This window comes from Anguilla rostrata, chromosome 15 (genome assembly GCF_018555375.3).
Source record: "Anguilla rostrata isolate EN2019 chromosome 15, ASM1855537v3, whole genome shotgun sequence".
Taxonomy (NCBI): Eukaryota; Metazoa; Chordata; class Actinopteri; order Anguilliformes; family Anguillidae; genus Anguilla; species Anguilla rostrata.
In genome coordinates, this window is record NC_057947.1 from 22,635,728 (window position 1) to 22,656,441 (window position 20,714).

Genomic DNA, 20,714 nt, shown 5'->3' on the forward strand with positions numbered 1-20,714 from the left:
CTAGAAAAAAGGTTGATATAATAAATACGTACCGGACAAAATACCACTAGAAAAAAAATATACATTTGTGTATGAGATAGTGAAAGAATTTGATTGGTTTGATTTGATTTTGATAGTGATAACGACACTGGGGTATGTTGCCTAATGTCTGATTATCTAGGTAGTTATCAATCTGTGGTCTTGGCTCGAGCCAGTACAAGCTTAGTACTGTATATGGCTCCGGTACAAACTACCAGATAGTTCATCCCAGTAAATAGCTGTAGCTGCTAGGTAGCAAGATGGCTATCATCATGTGGTAACAGTACCATAGGGGTTGCCACATAAATGTGGTACATTGGGGAAAACCAGATATTGAACATACTTTCATTTCAAATCAAAAACCCACTCCACCAGCCCACTCCACCGAGTGGTGAGCTCATTTATGCTGAAACAAAGCCACACACAGTAGCATTTTGAAAACAGTTTGTGCTGGAAATCACCATCATGACCGCCTAGGCGTTTTTAATTACCCTGCTTTTTCTGCCTCCTGAAATCTTACTTAAGACACAGTTTTTGAACGGAATATAGCATATACAGTATGACTTTCATAATCTCACACCCTCCTTTATGTACCACATCGCACACAAAGTGATCACACGGTGAACGTGTTTATTCATGATGCCACTTTTATCCTCCCAGAAGCTGGTCTTATTAAAAGACGAGGAAAGAAGGTGGACACACTCCCACAAAGTGTGTCCAAGTAAGGTGACGCAGAGTTAATATCAGTGTTATGGGAATGAGAATTTTGAAGCATATTTACTTCGGAGTCATACAAACCATTTAATTTACTTGTGTTCAAACCACCCCCCAAGCATATTGATGAAATGGCTCTTATTGTGGGGGAGAAACAGTGCTGTATTGCAATTTTTGCCACACATCAAATGGCTAGGGAGGACTGGAATGAAAATACATTTCTGCAAATAAATGCCCATTATAACCACATCCCTATACACACTGCAAACAGTTGAAGCACCTTCAAAAAGTGGATCCAAATACAAGTATTTCTGTCCATTGCATTTGTAAATGAAGGCCTCCATTTTTCCAAGTCCAAATAAGAAGAGTACACATTTTAAAAAATGGGAGCCAAATGAAAGATGTTCTTAATTTACCATTCTCTCTGAGCTCTTGTTTATTTCCAGTAGAGATTGCTTTCATGCAGCCAAGGCTTGGAGTAGGATCTGTGTAAATTGCAAGTTTGCATTTGCTTTTAGCCTCATTCCCAAAAGGGTCCAATTAAATAAAAATGCCAAATGAATGGACCACTGACAGTCGAAACTTGGAAGGGAAGCTTAATTAGTTTATTCAAGATTTTTTTGTTGAATCATAGTAAATACTAGTAAACATTATAGCTAATTTGTATTTTTTATATGAAGTTCTATAAAGCAGTTTATTCTCAGCAAAATATTAATGTTTATTAAGTAAATTGTGAGTAGACATTCTACAATTATGTAAATTAAAATTTATGGAAACACAGCTGATTAGTTGTGTGTTGGGTATCTAGTATTTACTTTATCCAATGCATAAACCTAATACGTGCCCATCCTGCTCCAAATATAGGCAAGTAGGTGTTGGTGTTGTTATGTTGAGCCAAGTGTCTTAGCAGGTTAAATCACCTGGCAGCCCCATGCATACATTCACAGAACATGCTTAGCCAATTAAGCTGTAATACCCTATATAGCAATCTGTGAAATAAAGCAATTAAGAGTCAATTACTCAGGGAAATATAGAGAAGAGCAATTATAAGCCAGCTCAGATCAAAATTCCATCAGCTGATGAGATAGTTTTGTAACATTTCCAGATGAAATTCTCAAGCAGCTCATGACCTGTTGTTATGGAAACCATAATTTAATTTGCAAACCATCATTTTGATGCAGCCATTGTTGTCTTCACTCAGTAGCATTATCAGATCTGGCACACACTGGTATGCTTGATTTGGTTTTAGTTTTGGAAATATTTTGAGAGGTTTTCACTTCTTTGACCTGTTGATATATATTACTTGAATGCATTCTGTGGTTTTTGAAACCTAGACGTTTCCTTGACAGGGGGATTGATCTTTTGTGTTTCTTGATAATCATAGTAATGCTTACAGTTGGAAAAAACAACTAAATGAACAACATGGATTAATTTGTTTACGGAGGTGCAAAGCATCAGGTCGCAGAGACAATGTCTTTTGGTGAGGGAAAAAAACCATTGAGACAAGTTCATCACCAATGAAACTATATCATTTATATATTATGCCAGGAAAATTATTTTACTGGTAGGTTTCGACAACCGATCCTGTACACATTCATAGCTAAAACCAGTTAAGGGTGCAACGTTTCTATTCATTGCTCTGAGGATTTTTAATTTAAATGTTTCTGCAACCCCTGAACAGTGTGGATTTTATTTTAAGGAACTGAAAAGATTTTTGAAATGTGTTTTAATGCTAGTTTATAAAAGAAGTAGGGCAGATCTCACAATCTGATTGGTTAATAGCATTGGTACAATAACCGTATACAATAGCTATGACGTAGAATGCTTCTTTGAGGTTCCATTGAAATGATCACACCATGGCTAAGCAGTCATTCAAGTCTAAATTTAAAAAAAAACTGTTACATGTAACAATCATAATCAGTCACAGAATGGAAACATTTGAAACTATCTGATACGGGTCTTGAGGCGAGAGAGATTATGTCCGTAAGCACAAGTGTGAGAGCTCTCTCCAGAGCTATTGATGGCTGAAACCGAAGAACGCGAAGCAGCATCCTTGCCATGCCGAGCAATGCGCCTCATCTAACAAAATGAGTAGACCCTCACTGACGTTGGATTGTTTTTCAGTGGTTGCACAATCAATGGCAACGTTAAAAAACATCAATAAGGCATAAACTCCTGTTATCTCGCTAATGCTAGATTTCTAGCAAGCTAGTTTGTCGGAACAAAAGAGAGTTTACAAACGTTGCATAGCCACTGCCTGGCACTATGTGTGGGCAGCCAGGAACTACTTTCTTGTAAATTATTCTTATAATTAAATCATTAATAAAAAACATTTTTAATTGGATTGTGTCTATAATATCTATATTATCAAATTTGATAACTGTTTTATAAAAGCAATAACTTACTCCAGGCTGTGGTATACTGCAAATAGCTTAGCTGTGATATAATCACAATACACCACCCACTGCATGCCGTGAGTTATTGCTTAAGGTTAAGGCCTAAGAGTTTTTGATTTAGACTTTTGAGTTGGGCTTAACAGAACCAAGGGGGACAAGTCAGAGGGAACATTTATTATTGTTGACTTAATAACAGAGGTTTGCTCGTTCACCATCAGCTGTTGCCAGGAAATGGTGCTACATTTTGGTTCGCCGGTCACTGAGTTTTACAGTAGAACTTCAGCTCATATATCCATATGACAGCAGCAATGCTGCACTCTTCACTGGGCATTTCCGAATGACAGTTAGAGCCCATGGGGATACTAAACAAGCAATACATACGAGCATTAAACCATGCTGGGGTTACCACCTCCCAACCTTTCTTCCACTCGTTTCCTCCATAAATAAGAAAAGGAGCAGCTTTTGTGCCTATTGCTGAGGCAACTAAATGCCTCTGCCCACCCTACCTCCCCATCCCATATTTTCCGCTCCCCCAGGAAGCAGTGCCACCCCTGGCTGGTTCTGCCTGTTGGTGCTTGATTTAAATTAAACATACAGCACATTTTCGTTCTGGGGGCCATTTCAATTTGGCAGTGGCCCTGGCAACGGGCAATTTCAAAAGCTGGTAAAGTAGAAAATAAGTGATATTGTCACAGCATGAGCAGAGGTCACACAGCATTGAATTTGGGGCCAAAGAATAGTCGGTCCCCCCATAAAATGTATTTGCTTATGCAGCTGAACCAGTGCTTTATTATTATTATCATTATTATTACTACTACTACGACTATTATTATTATTATTATTATTATTACTATTATTATTATTATTATTATTATTATTATTAATAATAATAATAATGGAAATTATGTTCATGATGATGACTGCAGCAGCTCAGAAATGCTCATTACTATCACTCGTTGTCAGCGTGCAGAACATTTCAGCAATGATAATGCATTCAGCGGGGGTCCTTATTAAAGTCATTACTTAAGCACATCCTGGAGACAGTTATTGGTTTAAAATGGATGCATATATAATATCAATTAATTATAAAATAAATTTTTAAAAAATACTGAGGACCTGCATGAGCATTTTATCATTGGGGTCCTAATACCAGCCCCACTTTGCACCCAAAGCCTCCTGTTTCCTGTCCCTACACGAGGAAATGATGCATTTAACATTCTACCTCAATGCCATCTGGAACAGACTAGCCTAATACTGTCACGCTACAGATGTCAAATGTGGATATTCTATTCGCTAGACACTGCCGCAGTTATGGGAAGCTTGTCATTATCACTGTGACAAAAAAGTCAGTGAGAACAGAAGGGCAGAATGCATACAACCACATATATACAGTACCATGGATGCATTGTGCATGTTTTTGTGCTGTTCATGTATTTCTGTTGCATTTGTATACATTGTACAGCTGACAATAAACACTGCCTTTTATATTCTTGTCTATTTGTATTCATGTATGCTGCTTTCTGTTCCAGCTCCCCCTTGAAAAAGATGTCTCATTGTTTTTTCTCTCTTTGATAAATAAAAGATAAATGATGTCCCTGTTCGTCTCGGTTGAAATGATATCCACAGAATGTGTAGGTGATGGCCTTGTCAAAGAATCTGGCAAATAATGACTACTTTTTTATATAGGCTAAATTTATTATTATTGTTATTATTATTATTATTATTAATATTATTATTATTAGAAAAAAGACACCATTCTGCTTCTCTAAGCCAAGTATTGTTTATTTCAATGATAATGTTACCATTATAATGACATATTATAATTAAATGACATTAACACAGTGTATGCAGCTGTTTATTAAGCCATGTGTGGGAGGTCCCCTTCAATGTCCTCTCCTTTTCCCAGTAGGCTGGTGGAATGTTTCCAGTGCCAATCTGTATTTCTGTGTTATGCAATTAATGCATTTTTCAGCTGATGTGGTCCTGCAGGAAATTATCAAATGGAATTTGCCAAGGTCTGTCAATTATTAAAATGAAATATGCTTCAACACCAGTGGCTTTGACACTTGTAAGCCCATGGTGAAATTTTTTTTTTTCTCACAAAATCGCACTGCCCAAAAAAAATGACCTGAGTTCAGAATGAAAGTATTTTCAGAATAAAATTTGGGTGGGAATGCAGCCTTCCTTGTGTGATGGCTTCAAAGACCATCGGGACCAATGTCCACACTTGTTTTTGTCAGAAAAGGCTATGTTTTCGTATACTTCAGCACCCAGCGCTGTCCTTTTTGTGACTGGCCACAGGGTCAACACCATGGCCTGTGAAAAAAAAAAATTAGAACTCACAGAGCCTTGTGTTCCAACAGAGAACAGGACAGGAAAACATATAGTTTAGTAAGAAGCCAGTAAGACTGCAGAGGCACTCCAATTTTCATCTGTTCCATTTGCTGGTGAGTGATGCATCAACAGCTCGGATTAGTTTTCTGCTGGTGTTATGGACCCTGAGGACACACTCAAAAGCTCTGAGACCAAAGGTGTCAACCCTGGGCCAGGCTAGGAGTCGGCGGCCCTGAGCTCAGAACCAATCAGAAACGGGCCTTGCCCTCGTCCGTTTGCTCCACATATTCCTTACAAGAAAGAAGCCTGCTGAAATGTTCTGCCCCTTCCCCTGTTCTGTCAAATGCCAACTTACTTCACAATAAAGCTTTGGATTTACTCATTCATTTTCATCATTATTTTCATTCTGTGCATTTTTCTGACAGCCTTTTATTATCTTTTTGTACGAGGACTGTATGAAAATTGCGGTGAGGTTACATTAATTTATGTTAGGCACATGGAATAGCCGGAGGCGTGTAGCTAAATGAATGCTGTTTTGGCTCACCGTAAGTTTCCCTCATCTCTATGGCTGTGTTTTGTTCATGTTCCCCCCCAGGAACATACTTATACACAAATATATGAATGTATAAATAGCCCCTGACAGGTCAGAATATGGCTGCATATCCCTGAGTCATGCAGCGTTGTGTTCCTCAATCAGCCAAATCAAGGTCCCATTTCATGTGGAGAGAGATGGTTAGGGGGGTGGGATAGATGGGAAAGAAAAGGGGAATAGATAGGCGGGATAGAAAAGTGAGATGTTCTGAGATGGATGAAATTGAAAAAAAGAAGGATGTGTCTTCAGAGAGAGAGAGAGAGAGAGAAAGAGAAGGACAGAGGAGAGGAGGCAGTGAAAACGTGTGGACTGATCCCTGACATGGCGCTCCCCTTTGTGCTGTCAGCTTCCCGGGTCTCTCTACATCTAGCCTATCATGTAGACCAATCCGGTGTGTGCTCATTATAAATGCCTGTGACCAGGTGGCTGTGTCTTTTCCATTACTCACTTGGGCCATCCAGGAGATGAGACTGTGTCAACGCAACAAGCAAATTAGCTGAACACATTAAACATTAAACACTGAACTAACTTAAAAAGTCAAACACGGTGATGAGGAAAATTCATTTCTTTAATAAATATTAAACAATATTTAATGCCTTAAAGTTCATGGCCATGAAATAAAATGCAGTCGTCTAAAAATAGCATTCTCTTAAATTATTGCTTTTATCGGTCACTGATTCAAGGTGCACCGTTGTGAAGCTTAGACTCTTCACACTTTGATGCATAAATCCAAATCTTGATTGGTAAAACCACTGGAGATAACCTAAGAATTAACAAGGCTTTCCCCATCCCCAAAGGAGGGCTGAAATTGACACCAGAGGTTGATGATTATGGTATTTTGTAATCCAATAACTACACAACAACTACTAATACTACAGTGATGGTACCGATATTTCTAAATTCCTCCTCTGAGCCCTAAGCATTCAATCTGCTGTTTGTACATAGGATAGCATAAGTCATTATTCATGATGCATTATTTCCATTGAGTTTTTGCCAAGAATGGGTTAGAAGAACTTGACTGCCCTGCACACAGCCCTGACCTCAACCCCATTCAACACCTTCGGGGTCAATTGGAAAGCCAACTGCAAGCCAGGCCTAATCGCCTAATCAGTGACCGACCTCACTAATGCTCTTCTGGCTGAATGGAAGCAAATCCCTGCAGCAATGCTCCTACATCTAGTATGAAGCCTTCCCAGAAGAGTGGAGGCTGTTATAGCGGACCATAATACCCATAATTTTGGATGATATGTTGGATGTCAGGTGTCCACATACGTTTGATCATGCAGTGTATATTTGTACTTTAACTTGAGGTCCCTTAGGTCAACATTATTTACCCAATGCTCTGACTTACATAATTCATCACTTTCTATTTCGGTGTATTGCTAGGGCTGAGCTAAGGAGACATATCCTTTGTAAGTAACTCTGGTTCTGAGTGTTGGCTACATATGATGTAAATTTAAAATGCTTCTTTGAAGGAAAGTAAAATTTTAATCCTGAATTTTAAATACAGGATCTTAAATCCTGAATCCTGCTTACATACATATAGGCCTATGCTTTACCATCATTTCTCAGCTCCATGTTCATAGCCTACACTGTGTTCCTGTCTGCTCTGTCCATTTTTTCTGATCCTGTGAAAAGCATTTGAGTTTATCTTTCCACCGTGGCCTTGTAAAACATAGATAATTCAACTTTGAAAAGCCATTTTGTCATTTCAAAAGGCAATTCTCCATCCACTATCTTAAATTTAGCAAATACCCTTCATGTTCCAGCTCTTTCAGAAAACACATTGCTCTTACTGGGTTAAGCATACATATTCTTTGCTGGGCAAGAGTGCAATTTCATTCATCAATTCCATTTTAAATCATGCGACCCAGCCAGGAAATAGGCCTATGTGGTTTGTAGTGCTGGTTTTGCCCTTTTGGATTAACACTCGCCCAGCTACTCGCCCAGGCTATGGTTTTCTCCTGTCTAGATTACTGCAACTTCTCGCAAGGCTACCAGCCTGTGCCATTCAGTCATTACAACTCACTCAGGACGCCGCTGCCCGATTTGTCTTCAATCTTTCAAAGTTCTCGCATGTCACTCTCCTTCTGAGATCCCTCCACTGGCTGTCGGCAGCCTCCAGGGTTAGGTTCAAAGTCCTGACCCTCGCCTACACTGCAGCCAACAGGACACCACCTTCCAACCTACAGGACATAACTCAACCCTACATGCAAGCTCGACCACTTGGATCTGCTGTCATCCATGTAAATGGTTCTCGCTCGTCCCTACCACAGAGCTTCTCCACTCTAGTTTACCAGTGGTGGAATAAACCCCCCATTCCTGTACAAACCACTCAGTCACTGCACATTTTCCGTGATGGTCCCAAGACACATCTAGCATCACTCTCATGTGTCATTTGTGTCTTGATCTTTAGCACTTTCATTTTGCACTTGTATCTTTATCTTGATGTTGTAGCTTTTATCGTATCTCTTGTAATCATGCCTCTAGTTTATGACTTGCCATAACTTTACTGACTATGCGTACAGCGTGAACTGGACAGACAGTAGGAAATAGACTAGACTTGATGTTCTTCTTAAATAGGCACAGCCCACAACATTGAGATTGTAGTCTTTGACTACAATCTGGTGGAAAGAATCTGTTATCCCACCTCAAGTGCAACATCCTTCTGTGTCATGTGCACCACAAACCCAGGACAGCATTAAAGAGTGTTAAATGCTCTTAATATGAGAGATGGGCTGCCACATTCCATAAACCTTATAATTTAGCTTCAATATAGAAAACAATAATGTCAGCAGAATGACCCCTTGTGGCACAAAATATTGGGGACCGTGCCCACAAACTCCTTCAGCTGGCTACTTTTCTTCATTCAGCTGTCTACTCTATGACCACACAGAGAACTCTGACAGACAATTTGCATACGCACTGGAATTTAAAACATCTGGATGGCTCATTCTTTTAACTGGGGGTTTTGTGCAGCTAGTGCACAAGCGGTAATGATCAAGTGAATCTGCTCTGAATTCATTCAAACAGCTCAGAGTGGCTGTGTAGGAGGCACAGCCCTGGATGTACAGACTGAGGGATGTCCATGGGCTTTGTTATTGCCACACCCTCATCTTTCAATAGGCTGGCAGTTTAAATAATTTTGCTAGGTTAATGGAACATCATCTGAAGCTAACTCACTTTTTCTGCACTTCACACAGAAATGTCAGATGCAAATCTGCACCCTAATGAGCAATAATTATTCATAATTTGCCCTCCAAGAGATGTATATTCAGAGACAATAATGAGCCATGTGCAAATGCATATAATTATTATCTTCGTGCATTGAAGTTCGAGTTGCATTGTGGGTTTTGTGCTAAAGTTTAGCTATTAAGCCCATCCATATTTAAGTTTAGACATGTTTCACATATATTCCCTTTTTCTGCAGACAAAACTGAGTAAAAATGAGATTCATTTCTCATTTGAAGTTTTATGACTTGATTTATGAACCTTTTAACATTTGAGATGAAAAATATGAAATGTGAAAAGTCTGGAACGGTACCTGGTGTACCAATTAAGCTCATAGGTGTTCCAAATAAGCCCACCTCATGAATTTTCTATCCATAGAAAATCTTTTCTTTCCCTTCACTTCAGCACATTACATGATTTTTTAAAAAACTATTTTATTTGATCAAATATAATGTCTACTCCCTTTTTTCTTGCATCTGTTATCAATTAACTGCATGCTACATAAATTAAAGCATGATTATCCTACCATGTACTTCAATGCATTATTATCAGTTGGGCTTAATAGGAGCATAGTGGGCTTAATGGAACAACTGCTTAATGGTGTGAATGATTCATAATGTATTTAAAAACAATAATTTGACCTACAATATTCAAATAAAATGCTAAATAACTATGCAGGGTTAGTATTATGTTTACAGATTGAGTGATTTCTTTTTTGTGGTATGCCAATCAAGCTCACCTGCAAGAAATTAGTTTTTTTTTAAACTCACATATGTATGAATATTGTAAATAAAACTGTAACACTGCATGAAAAATTATTTAAATGCTGTCATTTGTGTTTTTATGCTTTTACTAGGATGTGCTGTGTGATGTGTTGTGTGACTGCTAACTCAGAAAACCCATGCTTTTACTGGGTAATACATTTGTATTATAGGTAATCCGAGGTCAGATTTACCAGATCATTAGTCTCCATTTAAAGAAAAAACAGGATGTAAATGACTGGTAAAAAGCCAAAATTTGGTTTTAGCAAATGGTCTAACAAGTGCCCAGGACAAAGAAGAACTCCTCCACTACAAAGTATATTTTCCACTTTAACTGGTTGTGTTGTATAAATTATTAATAATGTTGCCACCTAACACCTATTCACCGGATTTCTTTACAAATCGCCTCATTGTTGAATTTTAATCGTTTTAATCTCGCCATGACTGTGAGGGTGGGACTGAGCAACTTTACTTCCAAAAGTGAGATTAATATCTTTGCCCAAGGTTGTGGTGAAAATGAATTTATTTGGATCTTTTATCATCTTTTGTGAGACATCCATGGAACTGCCTGGTATTACTACAGCCATGCTTTTTTCAGGTTTTCTGCCATCCCAGCACATACACCTACATTCGTGCAAATTACCAATATTGCTTCCAACAAGCATACAAATGTGTGATGTATAGGCAACAAATGCTTTAGAACACAGAATGTAACTACAATTTAATGCTGGCGTTGGTGGAAACAAGTAAAAAAGTATACGGGATGACAGTTGTGGAAAAGAGGATAAAAGACAAGTCTAGCAGCGAGGACCGAAGTAAGAAATAATGACAGATTGCCCTGAAGTGATGGCACAGTGTCATCCAGAGCCATGTTTGTTCATCCATAAACACTAGAACCTATTGATCTGTTCAAAAGAAACCACTCGTTACAACATGCTGAGATTTCAGCCAAGAAAGTAAATAAAGAAATAAAATGACAGAAAGCAAGCAGTAGACATCCAGCCATATGACCAAAATGTGATGCAATTGGTACAGAAGATTGTGCAATTCAGCTTCGCTGAAATTCAGCCATTTTATGTAGCCTACCACAGAAAACTGAAACAACAAGGTTTCAGCTCTGTCTTTTGCCTACATATTTGATCACCTTCTCTCCCTCCTCCACTGGCTCACCACTGCCTCATCCATTGCAGCCGAAACAAAAAAAAAGGGAATATAATAATATTATCGTCCACCTGATTAATTTGCATCATTAATCCCACGCGTAAGGATGGCGGACCCTGGTTCTCTCGGTGAAGGATCGCTTTGTTTTCCGAGAAGGGAGCAGGGAAATGGATGGTCAGGGTGTGGCCTCCACTGGCGAACGCAGAGGCATCGCCGCGCTCCGCGGCGCGTTCATTAATAACGTCCCCCTGCTCCTCCTCTCCCTCACCGGGTCCCGATCAGGAATAATAGGCCCCTTAATGGAGTCACTGTCCTGCTTCGGCTCCTTCGCAGCAGCGAGCGCCCGCCAGCTGCATCACGGGAACGTCAAATCAAGCAGGCGGTGGCCGAGTGCTCGATTTCAATATGAATGGGCGGGAATCTGTGCATGTGGGGTGGGTCACCGACACACGAGTACATCACAGAAAGCCATTAGCACTTATACTCATATCAATGCTGATTGTTGCTCTTGAGAAAATTGCCATTGTATTGCATTGCTTTGAAATAATATCACGGAGAAAACAGATGCCCTATAGAGGAACATTGTTCTTGGTAAAAGGCGGTACAGATGTGTTTCAATGATGATTGTGACATTGTGGCAGTGCTTTTGGAAGGCATACAGTTGATGTGCAAGCTGAGTGACACAAAATGACGGTCTCGAGAATGCATCTGTCTGAAAGAAGACACTGCATTTGTATGAAATTGTTTTTATAGAAGTAAAAGCACAACCAACTTGTGTGCCCACTTATCACTTATTTGTATTGTAAGTATTGACTTATAAGCCCATAATGTTCAGATGTACTAAATGCACATGACCGGATAAACATTTCATAGCCAGAATTGGCTGCATGCCAAACGGCGGGTATAAAATGTAAGTATACAGCGATAGTTAGGGCAAACTACCAACCTGCTTGCATCAAACTGACTTGCAGATTATTAAATACAAGGTCTTCATCAGTCGCTTTAAATAGCGCACTTTTATAGCCAACCTGATCACAGTGGTTGGCGTTTGTTTGATTGGCACTCTCAGCCAAGGTCCCCCCGGCTGCTGCCCAGGCGGCCTGCAGATGGTCTGGCCATCTGGGACAGCACAGAAGTCTCTGAAGTTTGGGACCATGTTGAGAACTGCTGGAGGACTTTAAATCCATCACCTAGTAAATGACACACACACACACACACACACACTCTTGCCATAACATCACAGGTTCCACTGTATTTGTTTGGCACATTTCGTACACTGTTCACACACAATAAGATATATCAATATCAGTAAAACTATAATTAAAACACACATGACAATACTGATCCTGATCATCTTAAACAAAAAAATCCAACACTAAAGGCTGCATGGCACTACAAGAGAGAGCTAGCACAGGTTGGAGGGGAGGGTTATCACTGGCAGTCTGTGGGAGCCTGAAGTGTGGCAGGGAGTAACTAAAAGCATAACCTGTGGAATCTTGGCCAATTTACCACATCCTCCCACTGGATGAACTTTATCATCACTGGCTGAAGACATGGGCCTTGCTGGAGCCTGCAATGACAATGGATAGCCTGAACCAAAGGATGAGTGTCCTGAGCGTTTGACATGTTCATTTATATTTACTGTTTTTTTTTTTAGGAGGTGGTTGGGATTTGAATGGTGTGCGGAAAGCATTTTGGTGGGTTGAATTCTATACATAGTCATGCCATGACAGTTTTTATTGTGCGGTTACTCCTAAACTGCTAAACTACTAAAGTGTATGACAGGTACACAAGGACAATCTGCCACTTACTTTAGAGATTCTAAAAGTTTTAAAGACTAAAAGATGTGCCAATATTGACTGGTGCAATTATTTTTAATGCCAAGCCCATATTTATGCACAGAAATGCGTTATGATATATTCAAAATACCATGCTGCTGGGAAAGGACGAATGCTGTAATCACTTATCAGGTCCTTATCTTCTCCAGCTCCATGTTCACTAAAGCAACTACAGCAATGCCCCTCTCAGTAATCAAACCTGTGATCTTGTGGTTTATAACTCCACGTATTTATCCAGTAAATCGCCCCTCACAAAATGCATCATCTCTGTTTCCTGTGTCTCATTATATTGCAGGGGATCCCAACACCAGTAGGAAGTTTGCCTGTTTTTTGTCATCACAGGAACCAATTCAGACCTAATAATCCAGATAGGGCAACCGTGTAATCTACTGTTTTAATTACGTGTGGAGAAACGATGAAAAGCAGGGTGGCTGTCCAGGTCCGGGAGTGGGGGGCCTGCCTCATTCCATCACGTTTGCAGGCCAGCCCGGCCAGTCCACCGGGTCCCATCCTGACTAACCAGTTTAGCCTGTGGCCTTCATTCTCCCAGGCACTCTGCTTCAGCCTGCACTGTGATCCAGGGGCCACCCTTTTCCATAACAAGACCAATGAAAATCACCCCCAGCTGAATATTGGATTTCTCCTCCTTATCACTCCTCTGGCTCTCAGTTTGTTTGTTTGTTTGGATGTAGGGTTGGGTGATATATGGTATTTTTTGGTATACCGGTATGGTTTCTCGCAATGGTATGTGGTTTTGCAATACCTCTGTCAATGGTATTTTATTGTTTTTAATCTGATGAATATTAAAAATCGCACATTGCAACAGCATGGTAAAGAACTTGCGGCGTAAACTGAAGGTGAATGTTTTGGTGTCTGTTTTGAATTTAAACTTGCAGCATTTCATAAAAATAAAAAAAACATTGGGACATTGCAAGCAAGACGCGCAGAGAAGTTTGAGGAGACACAAATTTGATTATTTACTACCACATCAGGTATAATTAAGATTAAAATGATTAAATGATTAAAATAAACAAATAAAATACAAAAAAACAAAAACATTTCACAATCGTTGATGGTTTATTTCCCAGCCCAGCCTGGCTTTTTCATTCGCGAGACCATACATTGGATTTTTTTTAAAAAGGGGACAGGTTTTGAACATAATACTTCTATATGTTGCTGTATCTCTGATCTAACGCTGACATTTCATCAATGCCACACAAATTGTGTCTCCAGTCCCCGTAGTTAGGCGCTGGTGATGGCCTGTTTGTCTCCTGACGGTAAACGCAGGCTTCTGCAAATGTTCTGCACTCTTAGCCCTACAGGTAAAGCATGTTCCGCAGATTCGGAAGCTGGTTTATTGGCCCCATTTGTATTCCAGCCCTGCACACTTTGCCTTTAGGCCCGCTGGGTAAAAACAGGTGCCTTTGAGAAGGGGAAGGGGTCACTTTCAACAAAAGTGAGCTGAAAGGGACGGCGCCGGCAATTACTAGCGGAGGCCATGGGCATGAATAAAGAGAATTCTGCAGATACCTGCTGCGCTCAAACCGCTCTGCTTCCTGCTGATAGCTAATCCCCCAAACCCCCACACCCCCCACCCCCCCAACCCCCCAGTCCCCCCTGCCCACATGCTGTTGAGGCAAGCGAGGGCACCTTAATCTTTGGCGCCAGGTGCTCTCAGTTTGGTCGGCTGCCACTCGTGGCGAGGCCCACAGCCGGGATACAGGCGCTCGTGGCAAAAGCGCAGCCTCGCAAACACTAATGGGTGGAGCCATCGCGCCTCTCATCTGGCCGCTCGCTGCCTCGAACCCGTCACTGTGTGGCGCTCCGGAGTGCGCAGTCAGCCTTCAGCTGTCGGCTATTGACAGCCAGAGGTAGCTTCCCCTATTACTTTTGTGAAACCCCACACTCCCATCTCCAGGCATCATGTGACTTTCCTGGAATTCACTGCACGCAGTCACACAGGCGCTCACACACGTACGCGCACATACACACCTTTAAATCACAACAGAACAGTAACACTATAACAGTGACTTTTCCATGACAGTGTTATCATTTTGTGGATGACTGAGTGACTAGAGAAGGCAGTAGCAGCACACCAACATCAGCAGTGATTGATTGGCATGTCACTTCGACAGAAAAAAAAAAGACCTCCAACTGACCTGCTCTCCAATACATCGCTTGAACACTGGTGTAAAGGTATAGCCCTCCCCCCCACACACATTAATGGAACGGAGAAATTACAGGGGGAGGCATAGACGGGTCCAAATCTTCTGCACCATTTAACCAGATAATGGGTTGATTTTATGATCTCTTAATTGCGTTCAACCTTCACAAGTCTTTTTGGAGTTTCCATCTGACAGGAGTGTAAAGCCAGTTATACAGGTCTCTGTGGCAGCAGTTTGGGAAAACACGGTTCTTGCACTTCTCCATCTCCAGTTCATTTGCCCTCTATCCTCGCAGTATTATTTCTCCCTCGTGTTTCACTGAGAGCTGAACCATGTTCCTAATATCAGTTGGCAGACCTAACACCATGTATCCCGCCTTACTTTAAAACCTACTTTATCAAACCCAGGCCGAAAACGGATCCAATCTCACCCTGTCCTGCCAAATGACATTGTCCATTATCTTTTATAACCTGTATTACAACAGTAAGAGATGCCAAAGTACAGTGCCGCCGGAACTGCGATCTCAAGCAGTTTGTGAGTGTCCGGTTTTAAGTACACATGAGTGTCAGACTGTCCCTTTTAGACTGTTAAAATATGGTGACCTCCATGCTAGCAGGCCTGGAGCTGTTGCGTCTTGATGCTGCTGGAATCACTAGGGATGCACAACTAGAAGCAGAAGCTATTTTACCGTGGTGCATTTATTTAGCATACGCTGATGTCAGTTGTGTCATACCTTTGGGGCTGAAGGTTTGGGTACGTGGGGGGTGGGCTGGGTAGCAAAAAGAAACTTTGATCAGCAATTGATTCTGAACATATTTCCCCCCTTCACCTCCCTATGCGCAAACTCATCTGCCCATGCTCTCTGTACCACATGCTCTGCTGAGTCATGCGAGCGGAGTACATAGCGCTCATGGTCCTTCTTTACTAAACCTGTGCAGTCTTTATTTTCAGCCCGCTTGCTCACTGCACCGGAGGCCTGTGCCACATAAATAACAGGCCCCGCCAGGCAGGGGAGTGGCCTACTGTCTCAAACCCCGTTTTTCTCAATGAAACGATGACTGCCTATATACTTCCCTGCAGGGCTGACTACCACAGCCGGCACTGCGACCGTCAGCATTTCTTTCAGATTATGTGGCATATCACAGTACAAAAATTGGTGTGTAAAAAAATACAATAAAAAGTATTGTACAAATACAAAGTTATTTATTTATTTACCTGTTTATTTGTTTAGGACGCTGCAATTGCCCCACCCAAATTCTGTTTTCAGCTTGCATCAAAGTAAAACGTCTCAGCATTTTTAAGCTAAGCTTTTGTGTATTTTGGCTATTTAGCAAGATGTGCCAGCAGACAACCCCATCTCATCACTCTTCCCACAAATCCATGAGGCTTCACAAACCCAAAGATACATGCGCCTACTGTGTGCTGTCAATCACCCGGTTATTCAAACCAATCAAAAGGCTTGACTTCCATAGGAAAATATGTATTGGTACAAACTGAGTGAGTCATTGACCACTGATGATTGCTCCTCATTGCTTTAGTGTTCGTGAAGCTTCACCATTATGGATTCCCAGAGCCTTGTTCTTACATCAGCTTTAGTCTCTTCAGGCTTACTTTTTCCTTTTTTTCCTCTTTTATTCACGTTTAATTTTGTGTTTTTTATGCAAGGGGCTCAATTAAAGAGCTGCTGCCGTGGATACAATGTTACTGACTTTACACTACCTTTCATAAATCATCCCCTTCACAGCGTTTTGTGAATACCAAAAGCCACATTAAAGGAGCAGACGGCTGGAGGTTGCACATGTAAATGGGAGCTCAGAGATTTGTTGTTGCCAATTATGGATATAATGCTGATCATTGTCTCGGTGTCTTCCAGATAAATGACTGAAAGAGACGATGAGAGAGGAGAAGGTTTTGGGAGGGGGGATTGAATGTGGACTGCGTGCCCAAACAGAATTACACACATTAAAAATAGAAATGCAATTTTCTATCGTGGGGGGAGTCCAGCATCAAGATGTAGATCATATAAGTAATTAATATACAGCGCATGATTTATTGATGCATTCATTTTGCTGCTGAAAAGAAACACTTCCACACAACAATAGTTTAATATATTCACACAGCAGTGATACATATTGTAATAATAGGGGGGCGGTGTCACAGTGCTCTACTGGCAGAGAATTCCCCTGCCGCCTTAGGATTTAGTGTACACGCAAGTGAAAAATATGGCTCCCTGATGAATAATGAATTAACACATTTTTGCTATATTGATCTCACAAGTTTTATTGCCAGGTTCAAACAAGAAGCGCATGCTTGTCATATGTGTGTACAGAGCGGAATTAATTCAGAGATTTGATTCTTTTTTTTCTCCTCCTTTCTTTCTGCCTGACTGTAGCTCACAGGCAGTGGCTTTGGAAATCCAAAGCTTATAATCTTCTGCTGAAGGCCGCGCATTCAGGCATGTCATAGACCCCCCCACACAGCCCCACACCCCCCCCCTCCACCCCCACTCACCCCTTTTTTTTGTCAGCTAATTTCCTGTAAGGAACCCAAGCTCAACTGAACTAACGTCAAACAACATGACTTCGAATGAAAACGGGAAAACACAGCCGTCTGAAAACCCGAAAACCCAAAAAAAGTCTGACCTTCAGAGAACATTTTGTGGCTAAAGGAAGGCATGAGCTCAACAGAGAGGGGCCATGAGCTACTCAAAAGATGGGGGTTCAGAGGTCATTTCAGCCAGTGGAGATGACCTGTATCAAATACTTTACGAAATGCTTTACGAAACCCCTGCAAAACTATTTTCACCAATATTCAGAGCAAACATCTTTCACATGATTGTGCATTTTGATTAGTACAATGGCTGTTGAAAATTCGCATTTGGCCCAGGTCTGACTTGTGAGGTAGAACATCCAAGCTGAGCACAGCTGTGACCTTGCTTCAATGGGGTAATCAGAAATCCCATCAAACATGCATGAATGAGATGCTACATAGAAGGCAGATTGCAGTATTAAGAATAATAGAGCCTTTTTGGACTTTTTCCACAGAGATACTGAACTCTAGTCCTGGAGGGTCACAGTGTACGCAGGTTTTTGCAGTTTATTTTCAGCAAGCAGCAAATTCATGCCTTGAAAACAAGGTGCTAACCAATGTCTGCAATAAAAGCTCCGAGAAGCAGAAGCACGCTGAACAGAAGCAGACGCTCTGGAGCTCCAGGAGCGCGAGATCCCGGGCGCAAGCCCGTTCTGCAGACGAGTGAAGCGTCTCAGAGTCTGGGAGCACAGGGGGCCAAGGGCCACCTCTGACTCTGAGTGAGTGGGCCTGTGGTGTCTGCACCTGTGCCTGAGCCTGCAGCTGAGCCAGGGGCAAGGGGCAGGGGGCTGGGGGCTGGGGGCTGGGGGCAGGGGGTGTCCTTAGAGGGCCACAGGACCTCAGACAGCAGGACAGTTTCTTAGTTCTCAGACTCATTGGAGAAGTGATGTGAGCAATACCTCAAATGTGTTATATCACATATTGTTATTACTAAACACCAAAAACAACATAATATATGGGCACTTCAAATATATAAGGTTAATTCCAAAATGCAGAGCCAGGTGTTTGTCAAAAGTTGAAGTTCACACTGGCAGACCGATTGACAGTGTAATGAAATAGGGGTCAGTGGTCAGTTAGTCCACCTGACTGAAATATGGAGATGAACACGCAATGAGTACCCTCCAAAGAAGCAGTGTGTAAGGGGGAGCTGGGCCTGGATACCTGGGATCCAGTTTGTTCGACAGGGGTGGGGCACACGTCTGCATGAGATGTCACTTTGGATGTAACCAAACCCACGTGCAGACCCATGACTGTTTAGATCACCTTGGAGGAGCCTAACCTTCCTTAGATTAGGGGGGGGGGGGGGTCTTTGTCAACGTGTGCACACGTCCAGCGCGACTCTCGCGTTTCCATTTCTGTCCATGGCCTGGGGGGGCTTCATTAAACCGGTGCTTGGAATTCCAGAGAAGGTAGGCAGGTACCTGTGTTTTGGGGGGGCTGGTACACTGGATCTCCCCCGGCGTAGGCAGAGGACACGGGGGCCGATGCAAGGGGAACAGCTGCCCGAGTGGGCGGCCTTGATACAGGCTGCTCTCTTTGCTTGTCCTCATTAGCTCTGACGGGAAGGCAGGCTGGCAGGATGCCTCATTATTCCCAGCGTCTCGCAGTCCCCACAGCTTTCCAGAAAACGGGGCAGAGCTGCCCTACTACCCACAGTCTCACGTATATATTTATCCATTTATTTATGGCCTCGTCCTGGGTGATTTACTAAGCTTCATTGAGGTCCTAAGTGCATGTGTTTTTACCAATGGGAAATGGCTTAGTTTAAAAGTGTGCGTGTGTGTGTGTGTGTGTCTGCAGGCTGGAGTCAAAACATGGTAGTAACGGTGTGGGAGTCCTGACAAATCTTGGATCCCGACTCAATAAATAAATAAATATTTTCTGTTATATTTTTTTTCTCATCTTCTGTACTGCACGCATTGTGCTTTTTGCAGGGCACCTGTACTGTGGCTACACCTGGAGTTTTAATGAATGCTCTCATGATGTCTTACATGTGATGTTTTTAATGGCTAATGTATTACTATTCAAACAGAAAATGTGCAAATTATGTGTTTTTGTGTTATGAAAATATTGTCTTAATCCCCACTATGTGTTATGCTGGGAAAAATGTTCTCTTCATCTATGGGTCAGGTACCAGTGATTCATCTTGTTAGATGTGTTTAAAAATAAACATAGTAAATCTCTACATACTTGGATACTACATGTTACATATAAAAAAGAGGTCATGGTGTTTTATAGAGCCCCCAGTTTGTGTAAATTACTTCTGTGTACAAGTCTGGCTTTGATGTCTTGAGTCTTCATGACTTAAAGTGCAATATTTCTGCAGTGACACAGAACACAAAGTCATTGTGACAGTTCTCATGGCACACAAGACCTCATTTTATCCCAATTTTCAGCATGAGCAGCTAGAATACAATTTACAAAAAATGTTTTGTTGATGATTATTCTTCTGAGTTTTTGAGAGAGAGAGCAGACTGTAGCAATAAAAATGACAATTTTGTGGTAATTATATTTGCATATGGTAGGTGACCTTCCAGCTGCAGCCGTAATTACCTTTAGAAAAGTAGCGCAGTCTATGTGTGCGGCCTTTGGATAAACCCTGAAGCACTTATGTCCAAATAAATAAATAAATTAATAAATAAATAAATATATAAAAAATGGTTGAAATCAGGACCCATATCTCATATCTCCGGAGAAAAACAAAAACAATATTCCTTTTTTACTTAATTGAATTCTTAAATTTGACATAATGGGGTAAAAACTCTATGGTCGAAGAGAGCAACTGTAAAATTAAGGAGATTGCTCTTTCTTTCTCTCTCTCTCTCTCTCTCTCTGCATCTGTGTGTGTGTGTGCACATCTCTTCATGTAAAAATGAATTGAGGAGAATAAAACCTATGCCTCCTTGTGTTACCAT

General features: G+C 41.3%; 1 long non-coding RNA gene across 2 annotated transcripts in view; it reads right to left on the reverse strand.

The window, feature by feature from the left end:
- The window catches only part of LOC135241161 (uncharacterized), a 132,129-nt gene that overhangs the window by 45,821 nt on the left and 65,594 nt on the right, over positions 1 to 20,714 (reverse strand). The window contains exon 3 of one of the 2 annotated variants that reach the window (XR_010325913.1): positions 4,881 to 5,444. The exons of the other annotated variant lie outside the window; for it this stretch is intronic. This is a non-coding gene — a long non-coding RNA (uncharacterized LOC135241161). Of the gene's footprint in view, positions 1 to 4,880; positions 5,445 to 20,714 lie in introns of those variants that run through there. 2 annotated transcript variants of the gene reach the window in all.